The following is a 16,717-nucleotide window of genomic DNA, read 5'->3' on the forward strand; positions in this document are numbered from 1 at the left end:
CATGGGTTTGTGCAATCCGGACTGCTTCCATTACTGCAAATGTGAAATGTTTTATGCTGATCATATAGATTCTGAAAATCAACTGAATTTTAAATTCATTCAATTTCAAATTTAATTCAACAAATCAATTCATATGCAGACTTGCACTATATGAAATTTGCCATCTTCAATTTTTTTTTCGTATTTTTATTTTTATTTAATATATATAAATGTTTTCAAATGAAATGTATGCATCATATTTAAACAAACTCGTTTAAAATTTTGCGTAAAGCAAACTGCGAAACCTGAGTGATTAACTTTACATTTGTTGTCTATAAGTTCATTCTCACATAGTGCCTTAAAGGATAATTCCGGTATTTAACACCTTGAGTCTATATTGTAGTTTGTTTTGGATGAACAAGAGTGGTGGACAAATTTTTTTTGACAATGGTTCCTCTCTCGAGTTTTTGACTAGAATTGGCCATGGATCCATTTAACATTGGAGTCAATGGTCATGTCCGAAAATGTCATTAAAACAGCCAATAATGTTCGTTTACAAAACTGTTAAACTCACCGAGTGGTTAGTGGTGTTCGTTGATGATTATAAACAATATATCGTCGCAATATATGATTCCAATCCGTTTATTTTGCTATAGTGGAACTATTTTTTCAGACACTTCACAACCGTGTAACTTCCGCTCAATATTTGAATCTGAAGCGTTAGCACACTCCCGACCACTTGATGGCGATAACTGATGTATGTCTCGCGGGACACTCACGGTCACAGTCGAGTTCAACTTCATATTACAAGTAACAATTAATGAAGGTTTTGTTTGTTAATTTCGCTTACTCTCCCGGAGCACAGTTGCTCTTCTCGCTAACCTTATGAGAAACGGAAGCGAGCAAAAAGACTACATCGACCAAATGTAAACAGCCCACTTTCCGTTTCCGGTAGCGCATTTATATTAACGAGCACTCAGTCCTTCAACAGAATTCAATGGGATTTTACAAAATGACGAATAAAACACGACAGAAACTGTATTTCGCAACACTTTTTGTTTCTGGAACATCAACTAACATCACTAATCACTCGGATTTTGAAAACTAATGTTAAAGGTTGTTTTAATGACATTTTCGGACATGACCATTGACTCCAATGTTAAATGGGTCCATGGCCAATTCTTTTATTGTCAAAAACTCGAGAGAGGAACCATTGTCAAAAAAATGTTGTCCACCACTCTTGTTCATCCAAAACAAACTACAATATAGACTCAAGGTGTTAAATACCGGAATTATCCTTTAATATTACTGAAAAACAGCATGGAAAAATAAAAACAATTGGTGAAATCATTCACAACAGATTTCCCGCCATGCTTCATGTCTGCACACCCCTTCCCAACATTTTTTTTTAAAAAGTACAATATAAAGTAAAAGGATAAAATTAAAATACAAACAATAATAAAACTAGATTTCACACTTTAAAAGGGTTCGTTCACCCAAAAATTGTAATTCCGTTATTAATTAGGCTACTCGCCCTCATTTCATCCCAAACCCGTCAGACTTTCACTCATCTTCGGAGCACATATGAAGATCTTTTTGATTCAATTTCTGTCCCTCCATAGACTTTGAGGCTTCAAAAAGTTCATAAAAAGATCGTAAAACTAATCCGTATGAATTGAGTTTAGTCCAAATTTTCTGAGGAGACACGATCGCTTTATATGAACAGATTAAATTTAGGTTAGCTTACTATTCACGTTCGCAGAATTTTAAAAAAGCAGCAACTATTATTGCCAATTCTTCTTGCCTGCTGTCCGCCATGTTTGTTAACTCTAAAAGTCATGTTTGACCACGAGAGTTCACAGGCGGGGAATCACTGACGGATGCGCATAATCTTCAACTTGATCTGCCAGTATGCCTCGCTCCTGCCGCCGCCATGTTTCCAACACCTGGCCCCGCCTTGATGCAATGATTGACAGGGAGGGGCAAAGACGTGATTGGCTCGGATGGTATTTTCAATTTCGCTTTGAATTTTGCTGCATTCATTGTGGGACATTTTAATGAAAATGCAATCTCAAGTGTCTTAACTAAGTTTAAATACAACTAAGAAAAATAACATTTAAATGAACATTTTGCAACAAAAAAAAAATAGCTTGAACATGTTAAACATATCTAATCATTTCTGTAATACATTTTAATTTTGCAACTTATAATACGTTAAAATATGTTTAAATTAAATGTTAAAAAGAGTGTAGGAAATTGCAATTTGTATATTACAATTTAAATTGAATATTGCTACCCATATGCTCCCCTATCTAATGAATAAGTACTAGTATCTTTAAAAAGGTATAGCTAAAGAATAAGTAGCCTACCTAATGGAATAGATACTAATATCTAAAAGTTCTAGTTGCATAAAAAAAGATACTGGTACGTTTTAAGTATAAAGCTTAAGCCATCAGGCAAGTGTTATTTAAATAAACTCCTGATGTACTTACAAACTTTACAATGCCTCGTTTTACAGAATCTATTTGTACTACTATAGAAGTTTGGTACCATTTCGGGCATTATTAGTGGGGTAATTTACGAGATACAACCTTCGGATCCATTAGCGCCTGCTAAGCCATTCGGCTGATATCTCTAAATAAGCTCTAACTTTAATAATGTTCGACCAAGGGATAAATCACTCCAAGCCATCCCTTAAATGTTAAAATGGCTTGGCATAATATTGGCTTCATATCGTTTTTTTTTTTTTTTTTTGCTAGATAGTTTTTACGCTGTCTAATAATATGGAAAAAAGCAAAACCTGGACAGCTTACTTGTAACAAGAGCATTATGGACTGATCCTATGACATAAAAGTCTCTCACCAAGTAGTAAATTTTGTATGATCATCAACCCACTGAACCATCTTTGAGGTTTTAGAAGGGAACATTCACAGCAAACGTTCCAGTGTCCGTCCGGTTGCGTGCCAGCTGCCTGACGCACAAACAGATCTCTAGCCCCATCTTTCACAGGAAGCTGAACAGGGGGAACTCGAGACATGTCTGTCTTGATCAATATCTTACGGTGTCATCACATGGGCTTAGTGTGGCTGAGAATCGGTTGTGTGTCAGGGCAACAGTTGAAAATAAAAGTACTGAAATTGATTTGGAAAGATACAATGTTGAGAGTGACAGATGTAGTGTGAGACTAAGGTAACAAGACTATATTGTGCAGAGCAATCTATCTTTTCACATCTTAAACAACTTTCTTGGGAAAGACATCTGATCATACTTTTTTCTTAGAGGTTTGGATATTGTTTACACTCTGACCTGTGTGAATGCTATCACAAACACAGATGAACCGTTTTCAATGCCGTTTCATTGTTTGTCTGTTTTGCGGTGTCCCAGTGGCAGAAACTAGGGCAGCACTGGTCTCATGAAACACTGTGGAGCCAAACACCCATCAATCCCATGCGCTGCACCTCATTACCGGGCTGTCCTAAGACTGTACACGACCATAATAGCTGTTTAACGATCCTCTATCCATCTTCCATAATCAAAATGGTGCCTGGAGATACCAAAGACCTGGAATGCACTTCAAGTGTATGTCATATTGCTCCTATGGTCTAAGAGAAAAATAATAATAATCAAGACGCTAAGCATGACACACCTCTAAGCATTAGATACAATTTCCTGACTTCTAAAATATCTTCGATTCTTTGCAACCATAGCCTTTATGTCTTTTTAACACAACAGGTATCCCATTCAGGTAAAAGTCTAAGGTCACATTCTTACAGAAAACATTTTTGGGTGGAAAAAAAATGGGTGGAAAAGAATAACATTTCTTTTAAGACTCGTTCTTCAAAGTTAAACAATAGCTAAAAGCTTTATCATACAAATAACAAAACAAATACATACAAAAAAGCAACATTGGAAAAAACAGCGAGACGCAGCGCAATGCTAAAAACGTCCATCTGACATTTGTACCTATAGATATACCAACCAAGTTCACATCCTGTGTGAAAAGATCCCTTACTGCCATTCTAAACTTGATCAACAGTAGAGCCAGACCCATAGTGACCTATATGAGTAGTGTTGACTGCAGTGTTAGCATCTATGCTAGCAATTTGCTTGATTGGCTGAGTCTGAGAACTTGTGGAACTCTATGACTGAGTGTGCTTAGCCTTTGAATATTTGCTCTCAATTTTAGAGCATATACATAGTATATGTTTCATTTTGTACACCGTTTCAGCCTTAATCAAGACTAACTTAATGGGCAGTCATGAAATCAGTTCACTCCATAAAGGCAGTTTTCATTCCTGTTTTGATGTATTTCCTATTAAAACAGGAAGCTGGGGTGGCCATATCGAAGGGCTTGTGCTTTTTTAAATTGCTAATAGCATTTAGTTTATATCACACATCACAGCCGAGAACCATGATTTTTTGCTAATTGCTATTCTTAGTCAGAGGCGATATTTCATCAATGTTTTTGGTTCTTTTTTTTTCTTGGAAAAGAAAGACTATTCATTCTAAGTGTTAATTAAAATTAGTTTAACTATTAAAACTTAATTTGGTCAACTTTAAGGTGTACACTAGAATATAAATGGCCTCAAAGCTTAAATACATGGACTAATAAACACATAATACTAATTTTGTTTAGCTACAGGGAACAGATGTATTATTTCTATTTCTGTCATATGAGTCATTTTACAATTAAGGGGACATTTCATGTAATTTCATGATGCTTATTTTTTTCTAAAACTTTTCTTCAGAAATATCATATTAATGCTTTAAGGGAATGCTTTTAAAATCTCACACCAATTTTTGTGCACCCTATATGTTTCAGTTTGAAACATTACTTTGATGTTCCTTAAATTACAGCTTTTGCAGTAAGTGAATGGGTTGTCGAGTTCAAAATAATGATTATAAAATGGTTAGTTCAACTTCCAGTCCTTGGTTCTGATTGGTCAATAGCTCTATGACCGCTTCACCCAGCGGTATGTATCACAACACCCCTAGCAACCACTTTTTTATGATTTCAATTGAGGTGATTAAGATGATAACTTATGGTGTAGGCTATATATACATATAGCATGAATGGAATCTAACTTGTTAGCTAATTTCAGTACATTTCAGTATAACATGTCAAATGAAGATGTAGATTTCAGATCCATTTATGGAAAAACCCATTCGGAAACATCCATAAATATTATCCACTAATGAACACATCTCTTTTTTTTTTTTTTTTGGATCACCCGCAATTAAAATTTTAAGTTTTCCTTAACACATTTGGTCAGTTTTTTCAGTCCTTTTTTCATTTGTCTGAACTTTGCCCCTTACCTCCCTTCAGCTTGTGTCATGAGGTCAAGCTAGCACGTACCATCCTCACAACTGCCTGTGGCTGTTTACAGACAATATACAAGGATCGTGTTAGATGGAAGAATCAGTCGTTCAGTGACTCTCTTGTGTTTGGGTTTTGGGTTGATTCTCCTCCCCTCCCTTTTTTGTCCCTGTACTTTTTCTTCTCCTACTCTGCCCTGAACGTTAGGGAGACAGAAAGACAGAAATCTACTGCCATTGTCCACAGCTTACAAAATGTATTTTTTTTTCTACTGCTCAAACTATTTATTCATTTTTACTTCTTTTCTGTGTAGGCGTGGGTTAGTCTGTGCAGGTCATCACAAAGGAAGACATGTTTTTTTTAGTCTCATTTGAGGTGCTACAGCACTGTGCTGGTAGCAGCGATGCCCTTGGCCTCACCTCACGACCCTTTTCTCACAACTTAAATTAGCCTCTCCTCTCTTTCTCTCACCACCCTCTACCATGTTCACATCCTTTACTCCAGCTCCATCTTTTGTAATCTACCCTTCATTTGCTTCACCCTGATTTTGACTTTTTTTCTTATCTGGGGTATTTTTTTCAGCTAGTCACTTTTCTAATGAGACCCATAGTTCCAAACGAACATTACAGCCAACGGTGACCTCTAGTGTCCAATGTACCTAACTGCAGTTAATCAGATTTAGGATTCAAATATCCTAAAACATGATAAGTAACAACATAACCAAATTTGTTTATTGATGGTATTGTTATGCATACCTGCATTCATCATGTTATAATAATTATATAATAATTAATCATATTATATGGAAAATGTACATGTATATACATCTATATAGACCTTGGTGTAGTATACAAATTATAGACTAATACAATTTGATACAAGCATAATCCATGCATTAATCACCTTCCGGGAGAGAGGAATTATTTCACTTTTTTGTTCGTTGTATTTCGGTCTTGGTTTTATGTTCAAGGACTTTTAGTTTGTTTTCCTGCTTCCTTTTGTCCTGTGTTCCCGCTCTTCATTTCTTGTTATAGTTACTAAGTATGTTACTAATTAGAGCACCTGTTTTGTATGGGGTTTGTTTATCTGTGTATTTAAGACCTTCAGTTCTCTCCACTCTTTGTCTGGTGTTGACTGTGTTTAAGTACTGTTCTGTTTGATTGTGTTGGAATACTGCTTTTGTTTCTTTTACTCAAGAAAATATCTTTATTTGAACTTAATCATTCTTGTTTTCATTCTTGGTGATAAAACCTGTGATATAACACCAGACCCTAAACAGAACAGGACAACATGGACATTGACCCCTATAGACCCAGCTTATCTGTTTATCTCTCTTTCAAGATGGCCGCCCAATCGATTACTATGTAGAAGAGTTCCTTGAGCTCTCACATCAAGTACCCTGGAACGAGGACACACTAAAGACCATTTTTTGGTGTGGATTGGACAATTGTCTTTATCAGCAAGTTCAAGCGGCTGCAGCATGTTTTTAAAAAGAAAAAAAATATTGATTATGTTCTATGGTTGTGTGGATCATCTTATACAGTAAAGGAAGCAGTCTCAGACTCCATCTGAAATCTCAGAGTCTGTTCCAAAATATAATACACATTCTGCTTTTACAATGTCAACAGATGACAACAACATAAGAGCAGAACAAGAGAAGACCCAAAGAAATTACTTTACATTGAATCAACATTATTATATAGAAACAATACAGAAACTTGCGAAATGCAACATAATTATAGTTACACTTCCATGTATATTCTGTATCATAGTTGTTAAACGTATTGCACCCTTATACATATATTGACTACCTATAGTTTTTATTTAGAGGTATACGGTTTGCACTCGGATGCTCAACAGGTTATGGGCCCAGTCACGGAAACAAATGAGCGTGAGTAAGCAAGACGCGACGTATTACGCGTTCTATGAAGCTTAAACTGAGGAGACAGGCCTATAAGAAGAAAAGTCGGCGATCCTACAAAATGGCGAACAGAGCGGCAGGAATCATGACACCACAATCTTTGTTTGATGGATCCGAAGATAAATATGATCTCTGGGAAACGAGATTCTTAAGCAATTTACACACTTTAAAGCTAAAAGAGACTATTTTGCATGAGCCCACTGGTGCTAACGAAGAACAGCTAGCCGAAGACAGACGGAAGAATGCTGATTGTTATGCTGAACTTGTAAGACTGATAGATGATAAAAGCCTATCACTGATAAGACATGAAGCTGCTGACGATGGCAGAAAAGCCCTAAGAATACTGAAAGAGCATTATTCAGGGAAAAGCAAGCCACGGATAATAAATTTGTACACATTGTTAACTCAGCTTCGCATGGCAGACAACGAGAATGTTACAGACTTGATAAGAGCAGAGAACATCATCACAGCACTGAGAGATGCAGGAGAAGCCATGAGTGATGAATTAACCATAGCAATGATTCTCCGCGGATTACCAGATGTTTTCAAGCCGCTAGCTGTCCACATAACAGAATGAGGATGACGTTATGTTCACAGATTTTAAAGGACAAGTTCGGTATTTTACACTTAAAGCCCTGTTTACAGACCGTATCTGATGAAATAGAACGGTTAAGATTAAAATTTGGACACATGCTCCTGTCCCGAGAATTTTAGGTTTATTTAGCTTTTGTGGACCTATTTTGCCAAACGCGTCACACCCAGATTCTTCCGTTGAGAGCTTGAATAATAGACACCAGTTGGTGGCGATAATGCACCTTTGCCGATTGCAAGCAAACCGCTGGTATTTCATTGAATACACAGAAGAAGCAGAAGAAGAAGCGGCGGAGTAATACCGTACCTCACACAGCACATTCAATACAAGTCAATGGAGGTGGACAAACACTACGATAAAACCTGTTGGAAAGCATCTTTTTCAGCGATTTTTTTTGGGATCATATCAGTGAACACCCCTGACCACTCGGTGAGTTTCACGTCTTTGTAAACGAAAGTTTAATGTGTTTTAGGAAGGAATCTGCCAGTGCACATAGACAACTATTGTGGGGGTGGGGGGGGGGAAGCTAAATAAACCTAAAATTCTCGGGACAGGAGCATGTGTCCAAAGTTTAATCTTAACCGTTCTATTTCATCAGATACGATCTGTAAACAGGGCTTTAAGTGTAAAATACCGAACTTGTCCTTTAAGAGAAGACTGCGGATTTATGAAGAGGCGGAAAAAATAAAAGGAACTGAATCCACAGATAATGTGATGAAGACACCGACGAGACAAGAAAAAGGTTCTGTCAGGTACCACACTAAAGAAAGAAAAGATGAAGACACAAATGTTACACATGTTACAAATGTGGGAATAAAGGGACACAAAGCGAGAAAATGTTACAAGAGAGTGTGGTGCAATCATTGTAAAAATAGTACACACGCGGAGTTCCTGTGCAAGAAAAAGGGCGACCAAGATGACGTCAGAAAGGTTAAAGATGAACACGATAATGACCAAGACCATCTCTTCAAAGCTGAACACTCATTGAAAAACCGCAAAACAAAGTAAAGATGAAAGTCATCATGGTAGAAGCTGGAGCGACATCTCATATTGTGAGCGACATCAGAAAGTTCAGAAGTTTTGATAGCTCATTTCAAGCAGAGACTCATTCAGTGGAATTAGCCGACGGAACAAAGTGCAGCGGAATGGCACAACAAAGAGGAACGGCAGTGACATTTTCTCGGTATAAGAGCAACAAAAGGAAAAGCTACAATCATTTTCAAAAGAGGAAACAGCCACTTGATTACCAAAAAGGGAAGCAGGTTCGATATTCATGAAAGTGGAAACTTGTACTACTTGCCAACACTAGAAGAGGGCGTTGATCAGTGCAAAGTGTGTCATGATTTACAAACTTGGCATGATATTTTGGGACATTGTAAGTGTAAGTTGTAACCATGAAGATGTACAGAAGCTGCAAAGTGTAGTAAGAGGCATGGAGATAAGAGGAAACAAAGTGAGACAGGAACAGCTATGTGAAGTGTGTACAAAAGGAAAATTCACACAGACCAGAAACCGGTGAGCCAGACAGAAAGACAAAGAGACCCCTAGAACTAACTCACACGGATCTGGCCGGCCCCATGCCAACACAGAGCAAAGAAGGACACAGATATGCACAGTCTTTTACAGATCACTATTCAGGTACTATGTTCGTGCACTTCTAGAAAAATAAAGGTGACGCACTACAAGCTGCAGAAAAGTTTTTAGTTGATACTGCACCTTTTGGAGAAATCAAGTGCATTCGTTCAGATAACGGCACTGAATTCATGAGTCGAGATTTGCAAGCGCTGTTGACAAGGAATACGATTAGACATGAAACATCTGCACCTTATTCACCACATCAGAATGGCTCAGCGGAGAGAGGATGGAGAACACTCTTTGATATGAGCAGATGCTTACTGATAGAGAGTGAGTTACCAGATGAGTTGTGGAACTACGCAATGCAAACATCAGCCTATACGTGAGAAATAGGTGTTACAGTAGACGTACAAAGAAAACACCATATGAGTTATTCACAGGCAAAAAGCCAGATGTTTCCAAAATGCAGAAATTCGGATCAATATGTTTTCTTTACAAACAAGAGAAAAGCAAACTGGACTCAAGATGCGAACAAGGTGTTTTCATAGGCTACGACAAGAACAGCCCAGCTTATCTAGTATACTATCCTGACACCGAAAAAGTCCAAAAACATAGGTTGGTGAAGTTCAAAACAAAGACAAGTCGTGAAAGAGAAACACAAACATCTGAGACACACACAAGATATGAAAACATGAGTCCAAAGATCTTTAGCAGTGAAGTCAATGCTGATGAAAATGTGGTGGATGAACCAGATCATGGTTTTCAAAGTGATATTTCAGAGACTTTCCCCCGAACAGGATGATCCCAATCAGTCAGGTTGAGCTACAGAATCCGTGATCAGAAAGAACCCCCCAAGAACCAGGAAGAAGCCAGCTTATCTACAGGATTTTGAAATTGATGATGCAGAAGACAAACTGCAAACATGCATAGATTTTTGCTACAGAGCAGTATGTGATATACCTCAAACCAACCAGGATGCCATAACATCAACAAAATCCAAGCAATGGAAGGATGCTATAAATAAATGTGACCATTAGAGACCTTCTCACTCACAAAATTACCACCAGGAAAACAACCAGTTGGAGGAAGATGGGTTTACGCACTTAAAAGAGACATTGACGGATCTGAAAAATACAAGGCAAGATTCGTGGCAAAAGGTTACAGTCAGAAACAAGGGACTGACTATGATGAAACATTCTCACCCACAGCTGACATGACAAGTGTAAGAGTGGTTATGCAGAAAGCAGCACAAGAAAACCTGATCTTACACCAGATGGACGTTGAGACTGCTTACTTGCATGCACCAATAGAATCACGAAATCTATATGGAACAACCGGAGGGTTATGAGCAACAATCTGAAAAAGATGCAAAGTTAGTATGCAAGCTAAAGAAATCTCTCTATGGCCTTAAGCAATCTGGCAGAAACTGGAATGCTGTGTTACATGTATGTTTGACTGAGAATGGTTTTACACAGAACCCAGCTGACAACAAAAGAAAAGCCAGATGAGAAAGTAATCCTGATAGTATGGGTTGATGATTTAATCAGAGCTGCTAACAGTGAAAGCGTTCTGAAAAGTGTAAAAGGAATATTCACAGAAAGGTTCAAAATGAAAGACATGGGAAGGTTGAAACATATCCTGGGCATAGATTTTGAACAAGCAGAGGGTCTAGTCAAAATGTCACAGGAAAGATAAGAAGAATACTAGATCGTTTCGACATGCAGAACTGTAAATCTAGGGAAACGCCATGAACCAAAGCTTGATTATACCAAAAGACCCAAAGAAGATCAGGGAGGCAGTAAAAAGTTTAATCTACTTGTCCACATGCACAAGACCAGATTTAAGTTTTGTCTCAGTATTTTGCTGAACCAACAGAACAGCACTGGAACACAGTGAAACATGCGTTCAGATACCTTAAAGGTACAGCAGAACAGCAATTGCTTTAGGAGAAATGACACAGAGAGGCTAGGTCTGAGAGTGTATAGTGACACTGACTGGGCATCTGATACAAAAGACAGACGCAGTACTTCAGGATACTGTGTTAATCTAAGTGAAGAAAGCTCTTTGATCTCATGGAAATCTAGAAAACAACCAGCATTATCTACTTGCGAAGCAGAATACATGTCCTTAGCATCAGCCATGCAGGAATGTATCTCTGAGCATTGCTTAAAATTCTGTCATCATTTACTCACCCTCAAGTTGTTTCAAACCTGTATTAATTTATTTCTTCTGCTGAACACAAAGGAAGATATTTTGAAGAATGTCGGAAACCAAACAGTAGACTGTACCCATTGACTTCCATAGTAGAAAAAAAAATACTATGGAAGTCAATGGGTACAGTCTACTGTTTGGTTACCGACATTCTTCAAAATATCTTTTTGGACACATACAAATATGCACAAACAAAGGTGTACGGAGACAACCAAAGACAAATTATTTGGTGTTTAATTTGTTGTTTTGGTAATACAATGGGCTAAGAGTGAGTGGGGGTGTTTAACGTATGCACCCTTATACATTGTATTTTGACTACCTATAGTTTTTATTTGGAGGTATACGGTTTGTACGTGATGACGCTACGTTTTAGGTCATATTTTTTCTAAGTTGAAGAAAGAGTGAACTGATGTTATGTTCAAGTGAAGGTTGTTAAATAAACAGCACTAAGCAACGTTTCGTTTGTTTTTCCTACACGCGAGTGAAGGTAAATGGCGCACTCGGATGCTCAACAATAGTAAAAAAAATAATAATATATTTTTTATCTATAGATAATGTATAGATAATTTACCATGTAGGGTTTATCATATAATATTGTATTATATCAAGAACTAAGTGGTTATGCTTTGTTACTTGTATATGCGCAAAAAATAATATTATCTCCATAATGAATGAGCAAAATCAAACACAATGTTTGTGGTTTTACACATTTCTTAGATCTCAACAGCAAAAATTGATTGATTGTGATTTGGATAATTTTTTACTGACTGAATAATTATCTCAGAAAATATGAACAAAAGAGAGGTGATGTAGATAGTGTGTGTGTGTTGGTATTGGCATTATCCCCCCACCCTCCCCCCCCCCCACCCCCTACTGCATGAGGCTGTGGGGAGGGGGAGGGGTCAGCCTTGGGACAGGCCCGGCGTGCTTGTGTGGAGGGGAAGCAATGGGATGGCTCGGTTGCCAGGGCGATGAGAGAGGCTGGAACTAAGGTGAGTGGTAACTAAGTAACAAGAGCAAACAACAGAAGAGAGTTATAATAATGCAGAAATACACGTGTGAGATTTACTGTATGGCAGAAAGAAAAAAATGTCACTCTTGTAAATCAAATCTCTTGATGACACAAATGCATATAAAGTCTGTGCACCGGCATTTCTCTGCTGCCCATGTCTATATTCAGGAAACCCTGCATCACACTTTCTCAAAGCACCCAAATTGAGGCCCTTCTTCCTTAAAAGCGCCCTGCGCAGCCTGTCTGCCCTGCCCAGATTAGGGTCGGAGCGCCTGGGGTGAAATACTGCAGGAAATCCCCCTGTGCACCACAGCCCAATCTACACAGCACAGTGATGCCTGTGGCCTGCATCCGAAAGGAACTTAAATAAGAAACCATAAATTATTCTCTAGTGGACGAGAAACTAAAGTGTGTGTGTGTGTGTGTGTGTGTGTGTGTGTGTGTGTGCACTCATGAGAACAGGACAGAGTGAAAGGAACAGTCTCAATGGAAGTGTGCACATGGCTCTGAGAAACGCTGATGGGGAAAGAACAGGTCCGTATATAAAAAGAGGAAGACTGTAGGAGCCACACTGGTCTTGTTTCCTGTTTGAAACTGTGCCTTTGAGAGGTTCGTGGGGAAGTGTGTGTGGGGTGTGGGGGGGGGGGGGGGGGGATAAGTATCAGTATCCTGCATGGTGTGCTGAGCCACTGTATGGGGCTGATGAAGTGCTAAACCCTATTCTTCCTTTCTGAGCCACTGTTTCAGGCCTGTTTCTCACTCTGCTTATTTATGGCCCTAGTGAAATCTGCAGACATTTTTTTGCCCCACATTTCTGTGATGATTGTTGGGAAAACACCTGCGGAAAAGGATTTAAATATTAAAAGTGTTGAAATCAATGTAAGATACTGTAGCGAGGAGATGTTATGGGAAGAAGGAGGCGGGAACCGGCGGACATTTAAATATTTGAATAACAAAATAAACAAACACAAAAACAAAAGTATAAGCCAGCAGCCCCTAGTGGACGACTGCTGGCCACGAAACAAAAAACAAGTTCAGGCCTGTTCCTCACTCGATCTCCACTGTCGTCGCTCCTCCTTTATGCTTCCGCTCCTCCGTGAGAGACACGAGATCCGTATAGGCTATATATAAAATGTATTTATTTATTTATATATAATAACAAATTTGAGTGTGTGTGTAAAATAACACTACATATTTCAAAGAAAACAGGATATCAAAAAATGTAGGGCTGGAGTTATGGAGACTTATGGAGTTGATTTCACCCATCAAAAATGTATTGGCTGATGAAAAGTGTGCATTCCACACATGAATTGGAGCAAGTTGTGAATGTCGCAACAATAGCTAATCTGCTAATAATAAGTTGAGTTTGGTATGTGCACTGATAAATTGCTTTCAGTATATTTTTTTTATTGCTATACACCTAGCCGTAGGAAATACGACTGAAAATGATTGTTTTTAACATTCATGAAGGTCTCTGCCCATTTTCTTTACCTCAGACATTAGTAAAACGAAAAAATGGGCCATAGCAGAACACACATAAAAAAAAAAAAAATCATTATCCTTAACCCCCACACTCTTGGTTATTTGTTTTTGTTTTTAAAGCATAAAAGACATAGACAGCTGCAATTTCAAAAGAACATTTAAGATTCATTTAAATTATAAAACAATTAATACTTTTTTTTAGTTAAATGATACATTTAAAGTCAGCATGAAATAAACATGCACTCTATATCTTTTCTAAATGCTTATTCTAGAGTTCATGAACAATTCATCCGTATTCATCCGTGCATTTAAAATAAAATAAACTTCTATGCATTCTGTCATGTCTCATGCACAGTGAGCTAGAATGCCTTTCAAAGCGATACTTAATATATGTTATTTCATACTTGATAAGATTCACATATAATTTAGCCTTACAATGATTTCATTAACAAAACATAAAATAAATGTATTTGAAAAAAGTTTCAGTGGCTGAATGACATTCAATTTACATCATCTACCAGCAGAGGCGAACTGTTAACCAGCCAAACTTCAACCCCTTTAATAATTTAAAGATTTATTTAAGACAACTGTCCACACCATATTTTCTTTATCTCAGAATGTGCACCTATACATACATTGTGGACAACATTTGATTTTTTTAAATCTCATAACTTATCAGAATGGCAGATGTTTGGAGAATTGCTTTAGGGTGTCTAGTTAATTCTCGTGGGAATTCAACTTCCTCTTTTTGCTGTCTAGAATAACAGTAACTTTCCCCTATCCCTTCCTCTACTCTCAGTTACACACACACTCTCTCTCTCTCTCTCTCTCTCTCTCTCTCTCTCTCTCTCTCTCTCTCTCTCTCTCTCTCTCTCTCTCTCTCCCTCTCTCTCTCTCTCTCCCTCTCTCTCTCGCTCACACACACACACACACACACACACACACACACACACACACCAGGTGTTTAGTGGATGGCAGGTGTGAACAAGCACGACAGGCCTGAAGAAGTAGAAATGTAAGGAATCGAGTTTCAGTTTTTGGAATTTATTCAGACAGTCTGTTTAACATCGTATTATCGCTGTCTTCACTCATTTTCATTGCCAACTGAACGATTCATGGCAACAGTTTCTGTCTAAACAGTTCAGCTTTTTTATTTCCTATGTCAGAGTCAAACCGCTAATATTTCATAATATTTTAAATCTGCTTGTAAAGAGAATTAGTACACTGAGTACAATAATCAAAATGAAACTTATATGGAACAAAAAAATGTCAATACTCATTCAAAATACGTCTTTTAGCCATAGGTTTAGATATTACATTCAGATAAACAGAAACAACACTTTTCTAAATTAAATTGATCAATGTGATTTATTAGTTTTATTAATGAAATATCAGATGCATTTTGTAATTTGTACAGCGGACAGATGGCAGTTTTCAAATTAAGGATTTTCCTCATACGTTTTGATGAACATACCATTTTTATGGATGTGATTGAACACACGCTAGCAAATGCAGTGAGGGGTAATTCAGAACTTCAGATCTGAACAGATTTTCCTTTTTCTTCCAGAACATATTTATTTCATTGCAAGTCATAATTGTGCATGTAAAATAAACACTGCCACAACATCATTTGATTTGATTTGATCTGCACCTCAGGCTACATTATAAGGCCACACTGAGGTGAGTGATGAAATATTGATTTTACTTTGACAATATTTTGGAGTACTGCGACATACCATGCACAGATGCCGTACGAGCCTTGATACCTGTCGTGTCAAACCCTAGAGTTTGAGTTATTTATTTTCTTTGGTAGTGATGTTTTCTTTCTTCACCAGCTCTCCCATCGTCAGAAGTGCTTGTTGAAACAAGTTGTTTCACACTGGTGTCAAATAAGGCCAAATAATATTTTCCTGACCATAAATAAAATTTAACACAGCACATACACAATACATTATTTATGCTGCAAAGAAAAAAGATGAATCTTGGTTTAGTATTTAGCAGTAATAATGGGTGTTAAGCCCTATTTTATTTCATAAACCTCCTTTAAGATGTTTAGACGTCACTAGTCAAGATGTTTTTGCTGTCTTCAGTGAATTGCTTGCTTTCAGCAGGGCTTAAAATGAGGACTGAGACTTGGTCCATGCAAAACATGGCATTTTCTCAGTTTTGACTCAGGTTTACCAAAAAATATTTTGGATCATTGTCCTGAAGTGTCTGTTTAGTTAGTAAATGCAAAGCAAGATGACCATATGCTACAGTTACGATGAGATTGTGTTGTTGGATAATCATGTTGAGTGTTTTTTTTTTTTTTTAACAAGACCACTATATAGGAAGCAGATACAACTTATATGACAGTCACTTCTAGAGACTGGTTCTGAGCTTCCTCTCACATGCATAAGTCAACTCATAAATTGGTCATAAAGAGCATTTATATGATAGCAACAGCTAGAACATGTGTTTGCTTAGGGCAGGGTCCTAAAATTTACACCAGATTTTTTTTTATATTGACAGGAACATCTAATATATATGACCAAAATTAACTTTGAAAAGAAGGGCCTCAAAATGCTTCTGGCTTTTTAGGTTTTAAGCGGGAGGTATCAGAAAATGTACCACAGAGATAACTGGCTT

The sequence above is a fragment of the Phoxinus phoxinus genome (genome assembly GCF_949152265.1).
Source record: "Phoxinus phoxinus genome assembly, chromosome: 18".
NCBI classification, from domain to species: Eukaryota; Metazoa; Chordata; class Actinopteri; order Cypriniformes; family Leuciscidae; genus Phoxinus; species Phoxinus phoxinus.